At 45.0% G+C, this 17,453-nt stretch overlaps 1 long non-coding RNA gene across 1 annotated transcript in view; it reads right to left on the bottom strand.

Annotated features, from left to right (window-relative positions):
• The window catches only part of LOC110406609, a 40,888-nt gene extending 27,056 nt beyond the window's left edge, over nucleotides 1-13,832 (bottom strand). The window contains exons 1-2 of the long non-coding RNA XR_002443520.1: nucleotides 13,694-13,832; nucleotides 7,810-7,917 (exon numbers count right to left, since the gene is read on the bottom strand). This is a non-coding gene — a long non-coding RNA (uncharacterized LOC110406609). The remainder of the gene's footprint in view (nucleotides 1-7,809; nucleotides 7,918-13,693) is intronic.

Raw genomic sequence — 17,453 nt, 5'->3', positions numbered from 1 at the left:
GAAGCCCAGTTGCAACAGAAACTGATGGGAATCTTTTCCCAAGTTTTAATAGGAGGTGAACTAAACCCAGGGTTAATTTGAAATGCTGGGACAACCCACAGCTTGAAATGGATGCGGTAAATACTTGGGACGCCAGACATCAGGGAGGGACCGCAGTGACCCCCTGTCTCACCCCAAGCCCTAGTGCTGCCTCAGCTGCTCAGAGCCTGCCCTGTCTGCATGCTCAAATAACTGAGAGCTGCATCCGACAGACCTGGTCTGCTGGGTTCGTTACAGTTAATTACTACGGCTGCCCCCCAGGCTGATCAATAAATGAACACAAACAGGGCACGCATGCACCAACCATATGTGCCATGCATCTTTTACAGGAACCCCAGCTGATAGCGTGCCGGGGTCTTGGTCCGCTCAGCACACCCTAGGAGCAGACCACCCGCACTCTACAGCCATGACATACACACAACAAGGATAGGCTCTGCACCAGGAGGGGTTAGGAAATCTCTACCCTTTGATGTGGGCAGACAGCGATAGGACAAGGGGAAGATGTTTTTAAATGAAAAGAGGGGAGATTTAGATTGGATATTAGAAGGAAATTATCTGCTCAAGAGGGCAGTGTGGCCCTGGCACTTCAGCCCAGAGCTGTGCGTCCCCCTTCCTTGGAGGTGCACGAGGCCATGGATGGACCCTGAGCAGCCTGAGTTAAGGGCATGCAGCCCACAGTAAGGGGTTGGAACTGGGTGGGATTTAAGGTATTTTCCAACCCAAATCATTCCATTATAGAAACACAGAATATCCCGAGTTGGAAAGGACCTGTAAGGATCACTGAGTCTAGGTCCTGGCTCTACACAGGACAGCCCAAAAATCAGACCATAAACAGTAAGAACTGTGCACAATAGGAACTGTGCAATGGAGTGAGAGGCACAACAATGCTGCTTAACTGTGGGTATAGGAGAATCATGGGGAAAATGTACTTTTGGGCTACAACCATTAAAAAAATGATTAAAAAGAAGGCAACTGAACTGCTAAAATCTGCTAGAGCTGGGAAAATGTGCTCCCTTTCCTCTTTCATGGAACAAGCACAACAATACCTCCTTTCCTAACAGGTAAAGCCCAAGACTGGGCAGAGTTGTGATGGAGCTGGAGGCACCCAGCAGCATCACAAAGGGAGGGCAGCTCTGGGCTGAGTTGAAATGGAATCCTGGAGCACCAGGTGGGTCATCAGGGCCAATTAATGCCCATCAGGCAGGTTCAGGATACATCTTGCACAGTTATCTGAAAGCAGGGAAGCCAATACAACTACGCAAAATCCACTATAGCACTTAAATGCATGCAAGACCTGACCCAGTGTGCCATGGGGCCACTCATCCCATTTAGCACATCCCTCCTGCACCCAGCTCAGGGGCACTTGGCCTTCAGTTCATGGTGCAGACCTTAAACCTGGCCAGGCTTGCAGCCCCACAAGCAGCCTGACCAAAAGGAGGAGGTGAACAGCCTCACTGCATCAGATTGGGTTATGAGAATTGGGCCCGAAACCGCTGAAGAGGTTATTTGTATGAATAGCAAGTTAATGATAGGTTTTTGGAAGGAAAACTGATATGGGAGGAGATAGATTTTCCAAAATGTCAGAACATTCTGTTTTGACATTTTTCCAAATGAAAATGTTGACATTTTGCAAGGAAAAAAAAAACTAATTTAGACTTTAGTTTAATGTTAAATACGGACTCATCAGCAGTAAAACTCAACAAAATAATCCATTTTATGTCAAGCATTTTACATCTTAGCTCAAAATTAATTTTGTTTTTGGGATACATTTAATTAATCGAACTCTCCCAGAAAGTACCAGTTTCAGCTGGCCTAAAGCGATGCATCCCAATTCACATGTTCAGCCATGGAGAAAGAATTTCTGCACTCAAATTAATGCAAGGTGGGAGAGGATAAACGAGCTTGAAAGAGCAGCTCTCACTGATACAAAGATAGAAAGAAGGGGTTGACAGAGGGTGTGAGATGTGCAGAACTCAACAGCAGAGGTCACAGAGGAGAAGTAAAGAAAACAGTGGAGAAGTGCATAGAACCCATTGGAAAGGGAGAGAGGCTTTAATATTAAAATACTGGAAAAAAGTTGGATGCAGAAGGGGCTTTGCAAAAATATCTTAATACCCACGTATCCCCAGGCTAAGCCCAGCTTCAGAAGATATAAATGCTTAAATAAACATGAGTCAATTTATTATTCCTCTGTGTTTTAGAGCTTCTTCACCTTCTGCCTGGCTCATTTACTGCAATTAAATGCTTGTAAACAGATTATACCCTAAAAGCTACATTTTCCTGTTAAGTGGTCACCTCAACCTCTACTGCTTTGGCTATGGCTGATATTCCCCAGGTCGTGCTATAATCACTGAATAATAAGACCAAAAAGGATCACTAGGTCAGTTTGTTCCACAAAACTGTCTCCTGCACCCAAACTATGTCTGTGGCTGTGCTCTGCTGGTTGCTGTGACAAGCACTGCTTGAACTATACAGAAAAACTTGTTGCTGTCCTTAAAAAATATTCCAAAGAACATGCTCTGAACACAGGACATACTTGTATTAAATTAGTAAGTGTAATAACTAACTCTAAACTCATCTAGTTTTGCTTTCCTGTTGGTTATGGTGTGTACACATTGTGAAACCAGCAAAGTGGAGCTTGCTGTGAAACAGGGTAATTTTCTGGAAACGTAGATGAGCTTCTCCAAGCTGTTCTAAGAACTCTAAGAACGGGGATCCAAATAGTTTGTTTTTAACCCGGCTCCAGATGAGCCTCAGCACTGTCTGTACAGGCAGGAGGGAACTGCAGGAGCAGTGAGAAGGCCCACTGAACAAGATTGGCCTTTTAATGTTTTGTTTTTAGTGGCACGATTTGAGCTGAAATACTACTGATAGGGACAAAGCTGATTAGAGCTTCTCAGATGGGAAGCAGATTTCAAGATGGTGTAGATTAGCGTGACTCCTCTGGATCAAGTGTGGCTACCAGTTTGCAGTAATTGGTAGTCTTAACCTGCACTTTCTGTCCTTGGCACTGACTCTGTCAAACTGCACTGATCACCTCTAGCAGCAAAAAGAGAAAAAAGAAAAGATACATTGCCTAAATGGAGCCTGTAGCACAAGTGTCTGCCCAGCACAGTGCCTGGTGTCTTGCCCTTGGAGAAGCAACATGCAAACAGGTGTGCTCTCTCCCCCAGGCCAACGCACAGCAGAGAGACTGCTGCATGCAAGTCTCTACAGGAAGCCAGTTCTGTATTTTTACACAGTAATCTCTATTCTGAGCTTTATGAAAAGTTCATAAGAGGGAAGGAACAGAAAGTCACAGCACAAGCAAAACTCAAAGATGCAGCACGATACTTAACGGCGTTTACCTGCTCCAGTAATTCTGATCCCAGGGCAAAGTGCTGAAGATTAGCTCCAGACCTCATTAGGCAGGATAGAATTATGTGGGTTAACAAAGTAATACTCTTGGCTTTCCTTTGCATTTTAAAACTGGCTTGAGACCTATAAAATCCCTTTGAATTTTATTAAAAGTCTTCCTCAATCATTTTTCATCCTGCAACCTCATTGAGCCAAAATAATAAATTAGCGTGTTATCTGCATGGATATCCATTAGAGCTTCAAATGAATGTTATTGCAGCCAACAAACTAACAATGTTGGTTATAAGCAGGGAGAAGGCAAGCTGCTCCACTGAGCAGTGCCCCACGAACCTACAGGGGGAACAGGGATTCTGGCCAAAAGGTGACTGAAGCTCACAGGACTCTTCTTTGGATGCTGTCCTTACACCAAAGCCCCAGCTCCCCCTTCCAGGGGTCCCATTCCTGCAGCCATCCCATGTAACCACCACCCCAACACACAGACATGGATTCTTACACCCCAAAAAATATCTCCTGTATGAGCTGAGCCTTGTGATGTGCTGTCCAGAGTGAATTTCAAGATAAATCTTGCTGCTGCTCTTCCCCTGGGGGCACACAGACACCATTTTAGTGTGTCTTTATTTCCAGCCTTCCTCTTCTTCATCTAATTCCCTTTTACCTCCCACTCCTATCCTTTATTACTCTTTTTCTATTCTTTTCTAAGAAGAAAATGTGTCTTTTCACTCTCAATCTCTGTTCCTTTCCTCCTGTCATTCCCTTCATGTCTCATCCACGATGGTATTTTTGTTCGTGCAATAACTAGTTTGCTCTTTCTGCTCTTCCTGCTGGGCTACTTTGATCTACTGTTCCTGTGTCTGTTTTACACATCCCTTTTCCTCCTGCCAAAGGCACATCAGTCTATTTCCCATCCCCTCCTCCTTACTCATTTCTCTTTTCCTGCTCTGATCTATTCTTGCTACACCAAACTCGTTTCATGTGTAGATGGCTTAAAAATCTGCTCTGCTGCCCCAATAAGCATTGCGGTAAGTAATGGAGGATATGGTCTGTCAATGCTGCCACCCTGCACCAACTCAGGATGCCACTTTAACAACCTTCCCTGTCATGCTTTATTGAGAAGGACACAACTTCCAAAGGAAATCCAGGTCTGCAGCTCTTAGAAGAACAATCTCTCAGTCGCTGCAGATCTGGAGAAGACCCATAGACTTGTCCCAGCTGCAGAGCAGACCTCAGCGGGAGGACACTGGTTGCCCTTCTGTTGTCCATAGTCAAGGACATCCCCTGAAAATGAATGCACGTCCTTACAGGAGCACGGAGAGAGGAACTTTTAAAGCTGCATGTTCTCCATGAAAATAAATCACAGCAAGATTTGGTGTCAAGGAGCAGGGACCCCACTGGTCCCATGCGATGAGAAACCTGAGGGTGAAAATTACTCTTCCCCTCCACAGGACAACCAACAGCATCACTTAGAGTCATCACACAGGGAGAGCGCAGCTCTTCTTGGCAGCACAAGGTTTGCCGTGTTCTTGGCTTTTAGTGCAGTAAGAGAGAACTTGAAGCTTCGTGAACTTTTGTCGGCCCATTCTAAATAATTCCACATATTTATTTCAATATTACTATGCCTAAAGTCAGCTGTATGGTTTCAAAATTGAATTAGCCCATTTGTTGAATAGTTATTTCTATATACAGGGGAACAGTTCAAATACCCAAAAAGTATCTACTGCCATTTTGACATCTAAGTGCACCTGCTGCAAGAGGACGCAGGTGTCCTGCTTCCTAGATGACAACTCCACAATTATCTCAGATGCTGTAGGGTATCTAATGCAACACCTGCATTCGGGCACCTTGTTCACCCCCTCCATAGCCCTGCAGCAGCAGGTGATGCAACATGATAAACCTCAGCATGGAAAATCTCCACACAACAACCAAACTGCCTCTGGCCGTGAGCTCAGCAAGACCTCGCAAAGTTATCTCTTGGCACTGAGCCAGCTGATTCGACTAGAAAGGCAAAATAAACATTAAACAGCGTACACGTGTGGGGATTAGACAGAGCATACATTTGGGTCTCTCCGTTGAGGTTCTACATACCACTCACGACCAAATTCTGCCCTCAGAGACACAGCAACAACCTATGGGCTCAGGACAATGGTCAAGGGCAGCGCTTGTCCTTAAGTTGAAGTGACACAGGTTGATGGAGAAGAAAGAAAATCTCATTATGTGACTCTGAACAGATCTTGTCATGCAAGAAAGAAGCCTAATGTGGTGCCAATGGCAAATATAAGTAGATGCTTTAGTAGCTATCATCACTGATGGAACAACAGGAATGCACAACACAATTGCTACGGTAGGAAACAGCTTTTGACCTGTTGGTAACATCTTGTTTAGGGCACCAGCCACAAAGCATAAGTCTTTTGAACCCAGAAAGATAGATATACTGCACACACAGTGAACTCCTAGCCTTGAGGCTGAATGTTGCCTTATTTAGTGAAAATTGATTAGATTTGTCAGGTGAATAAAATCCTTTATTAAATTTGCCTGGCTGAAAGTATGCCTGTGTATTTTAGTTTTTCATTAGAGTGTCGGTAAATTTGTCTGAAGTAGTTAAGAATATCATAAGTAATACATCAGTAACAATTGGACCAGTCCACAGCAGAAACCCCTGAGGAGAGCGTGCTTTGCCTATGAAACTGAAGTCTATATGCTGCTGGTTTTGATTTCTGCCCACCAGAGGGGAGCAGAAGAGAAATTAGCCTAGAAGAAGGTACATTTGCTTAAGGAAAAAAAAAAAAAAGAAAAACCTCTGAACCACCTCTCCCTGCTCAAACACACACACACACACACACACACACACACAGTGCCAAGAAGGCCAGCACCAGCATTTCAGGATCAGCTGCAAAGTTCAACAACAGAGGGCAGACCCTCTGCGGGCACAGAGCGGAGCTGCCCGACATCCCACGCTGGGGAATTCGCTTCACTTGCCTGCATCTGATTTCTAATTATGATGCAGCACGCACAGTTATAAATTTCCTATGGGATACTCATTATATAGAGCATATGAATGTGCTGTAATCAGGCGTATTTGTTGCTATGGAAAAACACAGCAAGCATGCGGAGCCTTCTGTGTGGCATCCTTAGTGTCCCTTCACCCGGAGTACTTGGATTCCTTGGCAGCGTGTGGCATAGCAACATGTTATCTGGCACAAAACTCAAGGACGTTACAAGCTTCAGCTGACAAACTTGCTGCCCTTGTTAGCCCGCTGCATTTTCAAGGGACGTTAGGCGTAATGATTTTGCATTATTGCCTTTTAAAGCACGGAGATTAAAGAAGAGTATCACAGGCTGCACAAGGCTGAAAGCGTGACCTTTCCCTCCTCCTTCCTAAAGCCTCTTGTCTTGTGCCCGTGTTACTGGCCACATCCATTTCAGGAGGGAAAACAGCACGGTGTGATATGTGTCCAAACCTGTGCTAGCCATGGTTAGACAGAGCTCAGTGTGGCTCTCCATGCACCCCAGGAGGAAGGTGCAGCTTGAATGCCACATAGGGCAATGCCCAGGTAGCCTGTGCTGTGCTTAAAAACAATAAAAATAAAAAGAGAAAGAAATAAGGAAAGTGCTATGCTCATTAATTAAACCTCCTGCTAATTTGTTCTGCAAGCAGAGGCGGGGGCAGTGCCCAAGCGCAGTTCTCCCTACACTACTGAGTTAATGGCTCTGGGTGGCACATGGAATTGAGCAGGGCATTTGCTTCATGCCTCCCTTGTTTTAAAACACCTAACCTGAGGCCAGGCCCACAGAGCTGCAGCACATTGCTCAGGGGCTCCCACAGTCTCCATAGAGAGGCAGAGCAGAGCCACTTCAGCCTGCAGCACAGTTAAATGCAGATGCAATGAAGAGCAGTGCTTTTTCTCCAAAATGTGAGTCTACTCATACTGTTTTACTGCAGCACCCATGTTTCTGTTCATCTCAGGCTGGAGGACAGATCCAATTTGTACTTGGGAGCTTAGCCCCACTGCCTCTGTGCAACAAATAAAGATAGAATAAATCCATCTCTTTTATTCTCTAAATTGGGCAACAGTCCAGTGGATGGAGTGGCACTAAGCAGGGCTGCCACTATTTTCATGATCTGTATCATGACTAACAACTCCTACTTCAGAAGGAGGATTTTGGAAAAAACAGTGCGTGTGTGTGTGAGAGGAGAGGTGTGAAAGCTGTCAGGCTCAGAGAGGTGCTCTGCCCCCATTTCCTTGCCTGAACTGCCAGGTAGAGCCATGCTGGCAGAGTTGAGAAATCCTGTAACGCAGGAAAACTGTGTGAGTGAGCATCACATGGAAACCTCTACATCTGCAGGGCTCATACATCAGTTGACCAGAAGGGATGGCCATACCATGCACTGCTCTGCTAGGATGGCCAGCAGCCCACCTGAGGGTGGTGGATCCTCCCAGATCCAACCAGCCTTGCTCCAAGCTCGTGTTCTCCAGACAGCACTCCCAGCTACAGCCTCCAAATCCAGCACACGCAGAGAGCAACCTAAAGGTAAACAGGGACATGCATTCTCCATTAATTCATTCACTTAAGGAATTTCTGCTTCATTCACCTGCTAGGCTGTCCAGACTACAGAGGAGGCACTGTCACTGCTGTACTTTATCTAAAGAGCACATCACACACCCAGCATCCTAGAAGACATATAATACAAACCTACTAGCTTCATAAAAATTTACCAGCATCTCAAGCTCATAACTCTGCAGAACAAGCTGGAAACTAATGTCTCGACAAAGAGCCCATAATATAAGGCCGAGCTGAGAGCAGACCAGCGACCGTCACGCTCCCAAGCCCATAGCAAGCATGCAGGGCAATGGCAAAGTGTTATGCATAGAACTCGCAGGAAAACTGTCCAAATCGTTCTTGGTTTTGTTTGTATAGATTTTTTGCAATGCTTATAAATGAGAAACTTGACAAGAAATGTGAATACATGGTTTCTCAAACAAAACACACAAAAGGGTGAAATTCCCCTCCTACTTCAAGGGAAAAGTGTCTCATTTGCTGATGCCAAATACTGATTTAAAACACTGACAGATACAGACCACTAAAACTTCCCGTAATGAACTGTGGTTTTCAGTGTTGGTAAGAAACCTCAAAACACAACAGGAAATGAGGCAAGGGTTTTGTTTTGCTTTTTTCTTTCCCTCTACTGTAGCTTATACAAAGGCAAAAATCGTTATCATTTACTGCTAAATCCATAACTCAAAGACCTGATCTTCCCATTTCTGTGCCCCAGGCACAACCCCCTCTGGTTGTGGGGGTGCCCAGAAGGTGCAGCTCTGCAGCAGCAAGGTGGGAGCGCGAGCCGGAGCTCAGCTGCTGCCTGAGAGCATTTCAACCGCTGCTTTTTGGGAAAAATGCAAAAAACATTCTTCCTTTGTGTCAGTTGCATCTTGCCAGCAGTGCTGCCATGGTTACCACTTGGGGCTTTAGTTTTATAGGGTTTTATTGCTTTTTGACTCTCAGCTGAATTTGTTTTCTCTCTCTGCTGAAGTGTTTGATAATGCTATCTGGCATTTCTTTCCTCAAACAGAGGAAACTCTTATCTAGAAAGTTTTGGAGAAGTGATCCTTTCTTGTTTTAGCTGTTGGTTTTTTTCCCTGCATACACTTCTCAGCACCTCCTTCCCACCCTGAGTGCCTGATGGCAAAGTCACAGCACAAAGCAAATGGTCCAAAGACTTAAGAGCTTCTGAAACCCGGACAGCCGAAGGAGCAGGAGCCGGGCAGTGCAGCATGCTGCAGTTGTGGCACCCGTTTCACATGCTGGATAGCAGCAACAATTCATAGAAGAAGTGAAAGGAGCTGTTGTGAGTTCTCTAATTTCTTGCCTGAGCGTGTCCGTTGTTGAAAACGATGAGGGGCAGCTATTAGGACAGGAGCAGCAAACAAATACTGAAAAAATGCTCCAAAAGATGACTCTCATTTCTGCATTTGACTTTTGCACCACACATCAAATCTTTCCTAACTTCAGTGCTCAAAATTGATGACAGTGTCCCAATGCTCGTGCATTTCTTCAGCACAGAATCAAGGGAGAATACAAAGACCTGGGGTTGCACCCCTGGTCTCAGGGAGTGGTCACATTTCTAGGCTGTTTGCAAAATTTGAGATAAAGTACATCAACTTCTTGCAAAAAAAAAAAAAAATTGCCTGGAAACTACAGACAGATCTGTTTTAAAATCCATGGAAGTATTTGCAGACATTGTTTTCCCAACCGCATTCAAATTAGCTATGAATATGAGCCATTAACAAAAGCAATATTAGCATACTTGCAGCAAAGCATCTCTTGGCATTATTAGTCTGTCTGTGTCACACTGCACATGTTCCCAGAGGACAGAAAACACACAGGACCAGCTCTTTGAAGTGAGTGGGAATGCTGCTATCCCATGAACAGGATTAAGCGTAATACACAGGAAGAAAAAGACCTCGCTTTTGAGGACAGAGTCCAATGAAGAACAGTAAAGATCCCAAGGCTGCGGTGGTTCAGTAACTCAGCCAGAAGGTGCCATGAATTAGGCCCACTGGCCAGAGACATTAAAGAGGCACGAAGACAGTTTTCCCAGGGACAGAGATGGTAATCTCTGCTCAGCTGCAGCTGCTATAGATTTGCCTCAATTTCAGCAGTTCCAGAGACAGTTTATCAGCTTGCCCTGTCCTGCCCTTGGAGTGGGAGGTTAGGGCCCAGGGACAGCTAGGGCTGCAGAGGGACAAAGGAAAGATAACGAGGAGGAAGAGGAAGGCCCCTGTTTGCTTCCTGCTCCACTTCCAGTTTAGAGAGATAAGGATATTTTTCCTTTCCTTGGAGCGTTGCAAGGGAAGCAGGTTAGACATGTGGGCTACAAACTTCCTCATGCACCTCAAGGGAGCAGGAAGCGAGGAGCTTGCATCAGCCAGCTTCCTCCTTAAGGCCAGCCTCCATATCCATCCCAGCATCCAACCACCAGTGTGACACCCATGACACCAACTGCATGGGAGGCAAGCAAAGCCTCCTCTAGGAGGAATTGACCCCAGCGTAACAGCTCCCTGTTTGTCTGAGGCACAGCAGTTAACTGATGACACTCTATGGCTTCCAGGTAGCAAGAACATAACACCCAGCAGGTCAGTACACAGGAGGTAAGTGTGTTTGTTCTGGCTTGAAAGGAGACATCTTAAGGACAAATAGTTAAAAATAAAAACATGCCATTTTAACCTGCACCCAGCAGCTCTGGGACAGAGGACAGCTATGTGAGGAGTGGGAACCCAAACCCCTGATGAAAATGGTGCCCCTCCTTTTACTTGCTAGAGAGGAAAAAAGCAGCAGTATGGTACGCTACCAGAGTGGTACAGCACTTAGAAAATACCCTTTTGCTGATCCTCCTCTCTTGGCAGCAGAACTGTATTCTGTTTCTGGGCTAACAGGTTTCAGAGCAGTTGGAAACCCTTGTCTGCAGGGCAGACGTTGCAGAAAGCAGTGCCGGGGAGCAGCCAGCCCTGCTCCCACCTTCACACCCCAGCACAGCCCCACGGAGGGACACACCGGTGAGTACAGAAGTCCTAGAATAACATTTATCGGTGGTTATCCATGGTTATGCTTGATTTTGTCAGACAGCACAGCACGTTGATGATGTCACTTCTTAAACCACAGTTTAGCATAATCCTTAGGTGCCTTGATAAGTCTCATTGAACTCACAGGAAATTAAGTAGATGATTATCTAATCAAGAGCACAAACAGCTATAATTTTCCCTTATCTCCCCATCAACCTCGGATCTCAAAGCAATTTACAGAATGAACAAGTCAAGACACGTAACTACTCTCCAAGGGATGGTACTGCACGCATTTTACATGTAAGGAAACTGAGGCACACATTTCTAGACAAAGGTCTGCATACTTTCCCATCACACTGTAAACAGATTCACTGAAATCAGAGGGATTAGTTGAGATGTGAAGATTTGCATTATGAACGAAGGGAATGTCAGTGACCCCAAAGGTCTGCAGAGTTATGGATGAAAGCACAGATGAGACAGGAAGAGACCTGAAGAGCACCAGCTTCTGGGTGCAAGGATGCCTGCCTCTTACAGACACAGTCAGAAAGTCACCCTCTCTCAGTATGAATAGGTACACATGTGTTCCTCTAAAATTCATTCTTACATTGCTCTGTTGACTTAGCAGCCCTCTGCGGCAAGGCAGGGGTGATGGATTCATATTAATGCGCATCCCGGGAAGCAGGCACATCCCCAGGGGAGCAGCATGATTCATTTTTAATGATACTTCCCTGAGTCTGTAGGCCCCATAAGCCAAGAATTACAAGCCTTGAAAGTCATCATCACTGACTGAGCTGTTGTTGGTGAAGGAGGGTTTCCAGCCCAAGTGGGAGTCATTACAGCAGAGGGATCGTTTTAAACTAAGTGACAAGAATATATTAGGGACAGGAAAATTACACTTTTCAACAACCAAAGAAAAAAGAAAAAAAAAAAAAACCTACTTCCTGCCAGAAATTCTGATTCAGAAACACGACAAGAAGGCAAATTGCTTCCCCTTGTCTACTCTGCATGGAGCAAACCTACACACGTAGGTCAGAGGCCTAGCAAGAGCCTGAGGCTAAACTAATTATTGTGATTTGCTCGTCTTTTGTAATTAATCTAGGAAAGGCTTAAGGCTGTTAGCAGCTTTAAAGAAGTAAATCTGAAGGACCAATTAATTAAAAACAGCAGCGCTTAATGAGGACCTTTTGGTTCTCTCATGTTGATTGTTATATTTGTTGAAAGTTAAGTTTCCGCTGTCTGTCAGATCTTGTCTGGTCTTGTAAAATAGATCTTCTTACTTGGTGCTTAACCACTTGACACTGGAACAAAAGCTTTCGATTACAAAGCAATTTGTGGGGATTATAATGGAATGAGCTACACCCACGCTCCCTGATTTAACAATCAATTTGAAGCTATTTTCAGTTGAACCAAGAAACCTTAAGGACCATGAAACTATTGCTCAGATCTCCTGGTACCTCTCCTTTGGACCTCACTGTTATTAATAGTAGAGAGAGACTGAAGCGTGCAGCTCAAATTCCAAGAGAATTTAAGAGTTCTTCTTTGGAAAACAGTAAGACAGATGCAATTTTCCTTGCTCTTAGTCTTAAGTTTACTTTACTATATTTAACCAGGGGAATGAGTACTTCACCCCAAGAATATACCTACATAACTGAGACCTGACAGCAGAGTTCTGCTTCTGGGGAAACCCGGATCAAGAGGTTCCCTAAAGAGCCTGAGCATCTCACAGAGAATGATATTATTCAGCAGGTGAGGCACCTGCCATTGGCAAAGCTGAGACCCTGGGATACACCTGTTGGCAGTTCTACCAGAAGAGATGCAGAAATGCTTTGAGCTGGAAGGAAAAAAAAAAAAAAAAGGAGGCTGGGAAAGGAGAAAGCAAGTGTAAAAGGAATAAAAAGCAGATTACCAGCTTAACCCTAGAAACAGCCTTTTGTGAACACAAATGGACGGTTTTGCCTGGCGAGATGCAGGAACTATATCCATGCTATTCTCTTTCAGACACCTCTGTCATCTGTCCCCACAGCTAGCGTTTTTCACATGCAGCAAATTAATTTTACATTCTCAGCAGGCATCCCTTTTAGAGACCAGCCAACTTCCTGATATTTTGTGTTCAGTTTTTATATCAGCAGATCTATTTTAAATAAAAAGCTATGTGTTTTACAAAACATGAGTGCCAGTAACACAGAGGAAGAATGTGACATTTTTCTCCCCAGGATATTTTGACTGACACACGAAAAAGTCTATAATCTTACATAGGCTCAAGCTGCTCATGTTGACATCCAAATGTTTGGTGAAAAAAGAGCTTGATTGCCTTCCATGAAAGGTGCAGGCTTCTGATTTAGTCTCTCCCTCACAGGAGGGGAAGAAAAAACAACAAAAAACGGACCTCTCTCTCTTTCTAAAGGCTTTTTCTTTTATTCACCTGCCACAAATGCAGCAGGTGAGTTGTCTTTCCACCACTTCACTAAATCTGCACACAATACCTTATTTATTTCCATCCCATTCTTACACTGCCAGCTGCTTACGGGAGCCCACCGAGCCTGACCCCAAAGCCCTTGCAGCTCATCGTTCAGCTTAGTGGAAACACTCTGTAGCTTCTGTAATTACTCTGTCCTTCAACATCCACAGACATCCACCATCTTCCTGCAGAATCAGTTGCCCTCTGCAAAAAGGAAACACCTGACTTGTCTGTGGAAATGAGAAAGCCTTCCCCATCCCACACAACCAGGGTGCTGCCTCACCTGAGCATTATGCAGCTTCAAAATCCTCCCAGACAGACAGCTGCACACAGATGCAATCTCTTTGGAGCCCAGCTGTAAAATTAGTCAAGCTCCAAATGAGAGCCAGAGCAGAACTTTACTGTTTTCTAGTATCCTTATGGTTCTGTACTTAAGTGAAAGCACTCAACCAGGACAAAAATAACCCCTTTCTAAGGGTTTTTCCCAAAGACCACAGTGGAAACTCCATGAGCTTTGACTCATTGTTTCAGACTGATTGTTTCAGCAGCAGTCAGGAGAAATGGAGACTGAACTGGAATTCACCCGACACCTGCAGGGCGTAGGAAACCTGCTGGATCTGGGTCTAACAGAGTGGAAACCCCAAAATCCACTCCACCTCCCAGCAGTGTGCATGTAACATTATCACCAGTCTGAACCAGCAGCAAACCTCCCCAATGTTATGAGTGAACACAGATTTCAAACCGACCCTTGTGTACATGCACACAGCATTTATGAGTTGGGTTTATGGCTGAGTCATAGCATGTAAATCAGGAGTTAACGCATGAAAAGGAAAGGGCTTATTTTCCAGTGCAGAGAGGTCATCTGTCTGTGCCTCAGATTACGCTCACTTAGATCCAAGTTTTGGGGCTGAGAAAGATGGGAGTTCATTGCTCCTTTTGCTCAACGTGCCAGATGAGTATGGTGCCAGCAGCGTTAACAGGTTCAGCTTTCACTTCTGAGCAGCATAGAAAACTGGGAAATAAGGTGGAAGAGAGCAGTACAGTTCTGCTTCTTCCAAACCCTCAGAAATTTAATATGAGATCCAATGCATAGGAAAAGGCAGCTTTTCTGGTCCATGGGGGTATAGGTACTGGTCACCAGGTGGAGCCTGGGGCCCAGGTTCTGGGGAGGGCATGGCAATTTTGAAGTACTGAAGAGCTGAAGAGGTGTAAGGGCCTTACAGAGATAGAGGCAGGGCAGTTCCTTGACACAAGCGGGGCCCCAAGACCCAGCTCACAGCTTCATGGTCACCTATAGCTGTGGTTATCCCTGGGTTTTGATTTAATACATTGTAACAACTAAAAAAAAGAAAAAAAAAAAAGGAGGTGGTAGGGAAGGACATCTCAGTGATGAGCTGTGGAGAAACAGAGGGAAGAGCTGGCAAAACCACTGTTACTATTGGTATGAGCACAGCTGGGCCTTACCGGGCCCAGCAGCCTTGGAGCTGCAAGGGATGGGCCAGATGTTTGTGTGAGCTCAGGGACCTGCTTCTTGCTAAACTCCTGGTGTCAGAAGGGAAATATTTACTGACAGGCTCTCTGCTGCACCAACCATCAGGCTTGAAATGCACACAGAGGAGCAAAGTGGCATGTCAGGGCAGGAGGGGAATGCACAGCTGAGACTAGAAATTGCTGGAGTTGGCTTCACTGCATGGTCTAGGTATGATTAAACCCACGCCTGTGCTGCAGCATGTGGGAAATCAGTCAGTCAGCACCTTCCACCTGTCCCAGTGCTCAGCCATGTGCTGGAATGCTTTTCCACAGTTTGCTATGGCCCAGATCCTTGCATGTACTCAGCACCATGGCACGTGGCCCACGTGCTGAGCTCATGCTGCAGCCAGAAAGGTCAGAATGAATTTTGTCTGCGTCAGCAATAGCTCCAAAAAAAAAAAAAAAAATCATTATAAACAACATACAGACAATTTTGCAGCTTCCCAGGCATGAATGCAAGACAGAAGCCTGGCAAGGGGAATATTGCCCTGGTTAGATGGCTCAACAGCACCTGGCTGCAGAGTCTGGAAAGGGAACAACAGATCCTGGTCCAGCAACATTAATTTCTTGTTTATTTAGTTCAACTTGATAAAGACCACGGTGTCATCTGGCTGCTTTTCAACAGAGGGCTTAGAAGGGCGTGAATATCTGATTATCTGTGTATTCTCATTCCAGATCTGCAGCTCAGCATCTCTGTGGATAGGGATTTTTGCATGTACTTTTTCAAGTAAGACCCTGCTGGGATTGAAGGAATCCAGTGGTCACTGGAAATATTGATCTCAGACTCTCTATTACACTTCACAAAGGAGAGAGTGAAAAACGGGCTTAATGTTTGTTCTTGCAATAGTTCAAAGTACATGAAAATCAAGCAAGATATTCAGAAAAAGGAACATCTAAATATTGTCTCTTATGCAGGACAAGAACACTTGCCTGGAAGCAATCAGAAGATGCTTGATAATACATTTGCAGCTCTGTCACTAGTGACCTATCAGTCTCCTTACATATGAAGATAGATGTCAAGGCTGAGCCATTGTGTATTCTTGAGATACAATGGAGAATACTTTGAAAAGTAGTCCCAGAGCACTTCAGTCATCACTATGAGATGAAGCACAATAAGACATCTGAAAAGCTGTGGTGGTTGTTTTATGTCTGATATGTGTTTTCCTGAATAGCAGCTTTAGTAATTTATGTTCTTGGCTGAAAAGCTTTTTGTAGCCTTAATACACACACAGCAGTTAACCCTTCTGCTCCTCAACCTGGAAACCTCTTCAAGTCACTGAAGACAAATAGTGCTATCCTTGGCTCCATCTCCAGATCTCTTTCAAGTTTAAGCACTAACATCCCTTATTTCCCATGCCCTTAGAGCATCTGTGCCCCGAAGCACAGAAGATTTCCCGAAATAAGTATCCTGATGTACCAGCACTTGCCTTTCTCTCCCCTTCCACAGCCCCTCTCAGCTCCACCCATCCTGTTCCTCTGGGGCTCCCTCCTCTCTGCCCTCAGGAATCCATCCTTCGTTGGTATCGCCTATACCAACACTGCCACCCAAACCCTCCTGCACACTTTTTGCAAGGGATCAGTTCTCTGAAGATTAATTCCACACATTTTCTGGTCTTCCCTGGTAAATACAGGTTTTGAAGAACAACCCCCACAAGCCTTTCCCAGGTACAAGGCAATCCAAGCTGTACCCAGCAGACCAACACTTTCTAGCTGGTGGGGATCTTAGCAGAAACATTTGCAGTCATTTTGTATGCTTGTGCACATGCATAAAATATGCAAGATCATTAAGAGAACAGTATCATACAAAACAGGAACAGAGCAGATAACTCCTTATCACAATCACACCAAAAGGACAGGATTATATTGTCTTAAATGCTGGAAAACAGTAAAGATGTCCTTCCTCTGTAAAGGACCCTTTTTCCTTTTGCCTACTGCACACCTCACCTCAAACACAGCCTGTACTGACCCGTGCCTGTCTCTGCAGTCTTGAGACAAACACTGAGATCCTCTGAAATCTAATGTAGAGGTATGAGGTGCATTGGGATCCTCGAATATTTTTTTTTCCTATTAAAAAAGTCTATAGTAATAGGTTTGTATGATGCCTGCGGCTGCCTCTGTTACATCATGCTGCCACTGCATGTCACTGTTAAGACAGAATGGCAAAGAATGACGTGGATTTCAGGGATGGTTACTAAGCTCTGGTGGGATGGACTCCACTCAACCCAACTAAGGATTGTCCCTTCTCGTGCCTTAGTCAGCATCACTCTCCTGATCCAAGCACAGGGTTGAAGACCATTAGGACTAAGCTGAAAGCAGCAGCAGGGTGAAAGCATTCTTGGAAGAGAGGAAAAGTGGGAAAGCAGACGCGGGGAAAAGGAGAAAGCTGAAAAATGCCAGAGAGCAGGGCACAGAGCAATGGCTAAAGATCACCTGCAAGCAGAGCTAGGGCAAAATCTCAACTGCCAGTGCCTACCAGCAGCGGGGAGCCTTCTGAATTTTGTAACAATACCTAT

The sequence above is a fragment of the Numida meleagris genome, chromosome 14, assembly GCF_002078875.1.
Source record: "Numida meleagris isolate 19003 breed g44 Domestic line chromosome 14, NumMel1.0, whole genome shotgun sequence".
Lineage (NCBI taxonomy): Eukaryota > Metazoa > Chordata > Aves > Galliformes > Numididae > Numida > Numida meleagris.
Note: the sequence above shows the minus strand (reverse complement) of the source record. Positions and strands in the feature narration are given on the sequence as shown.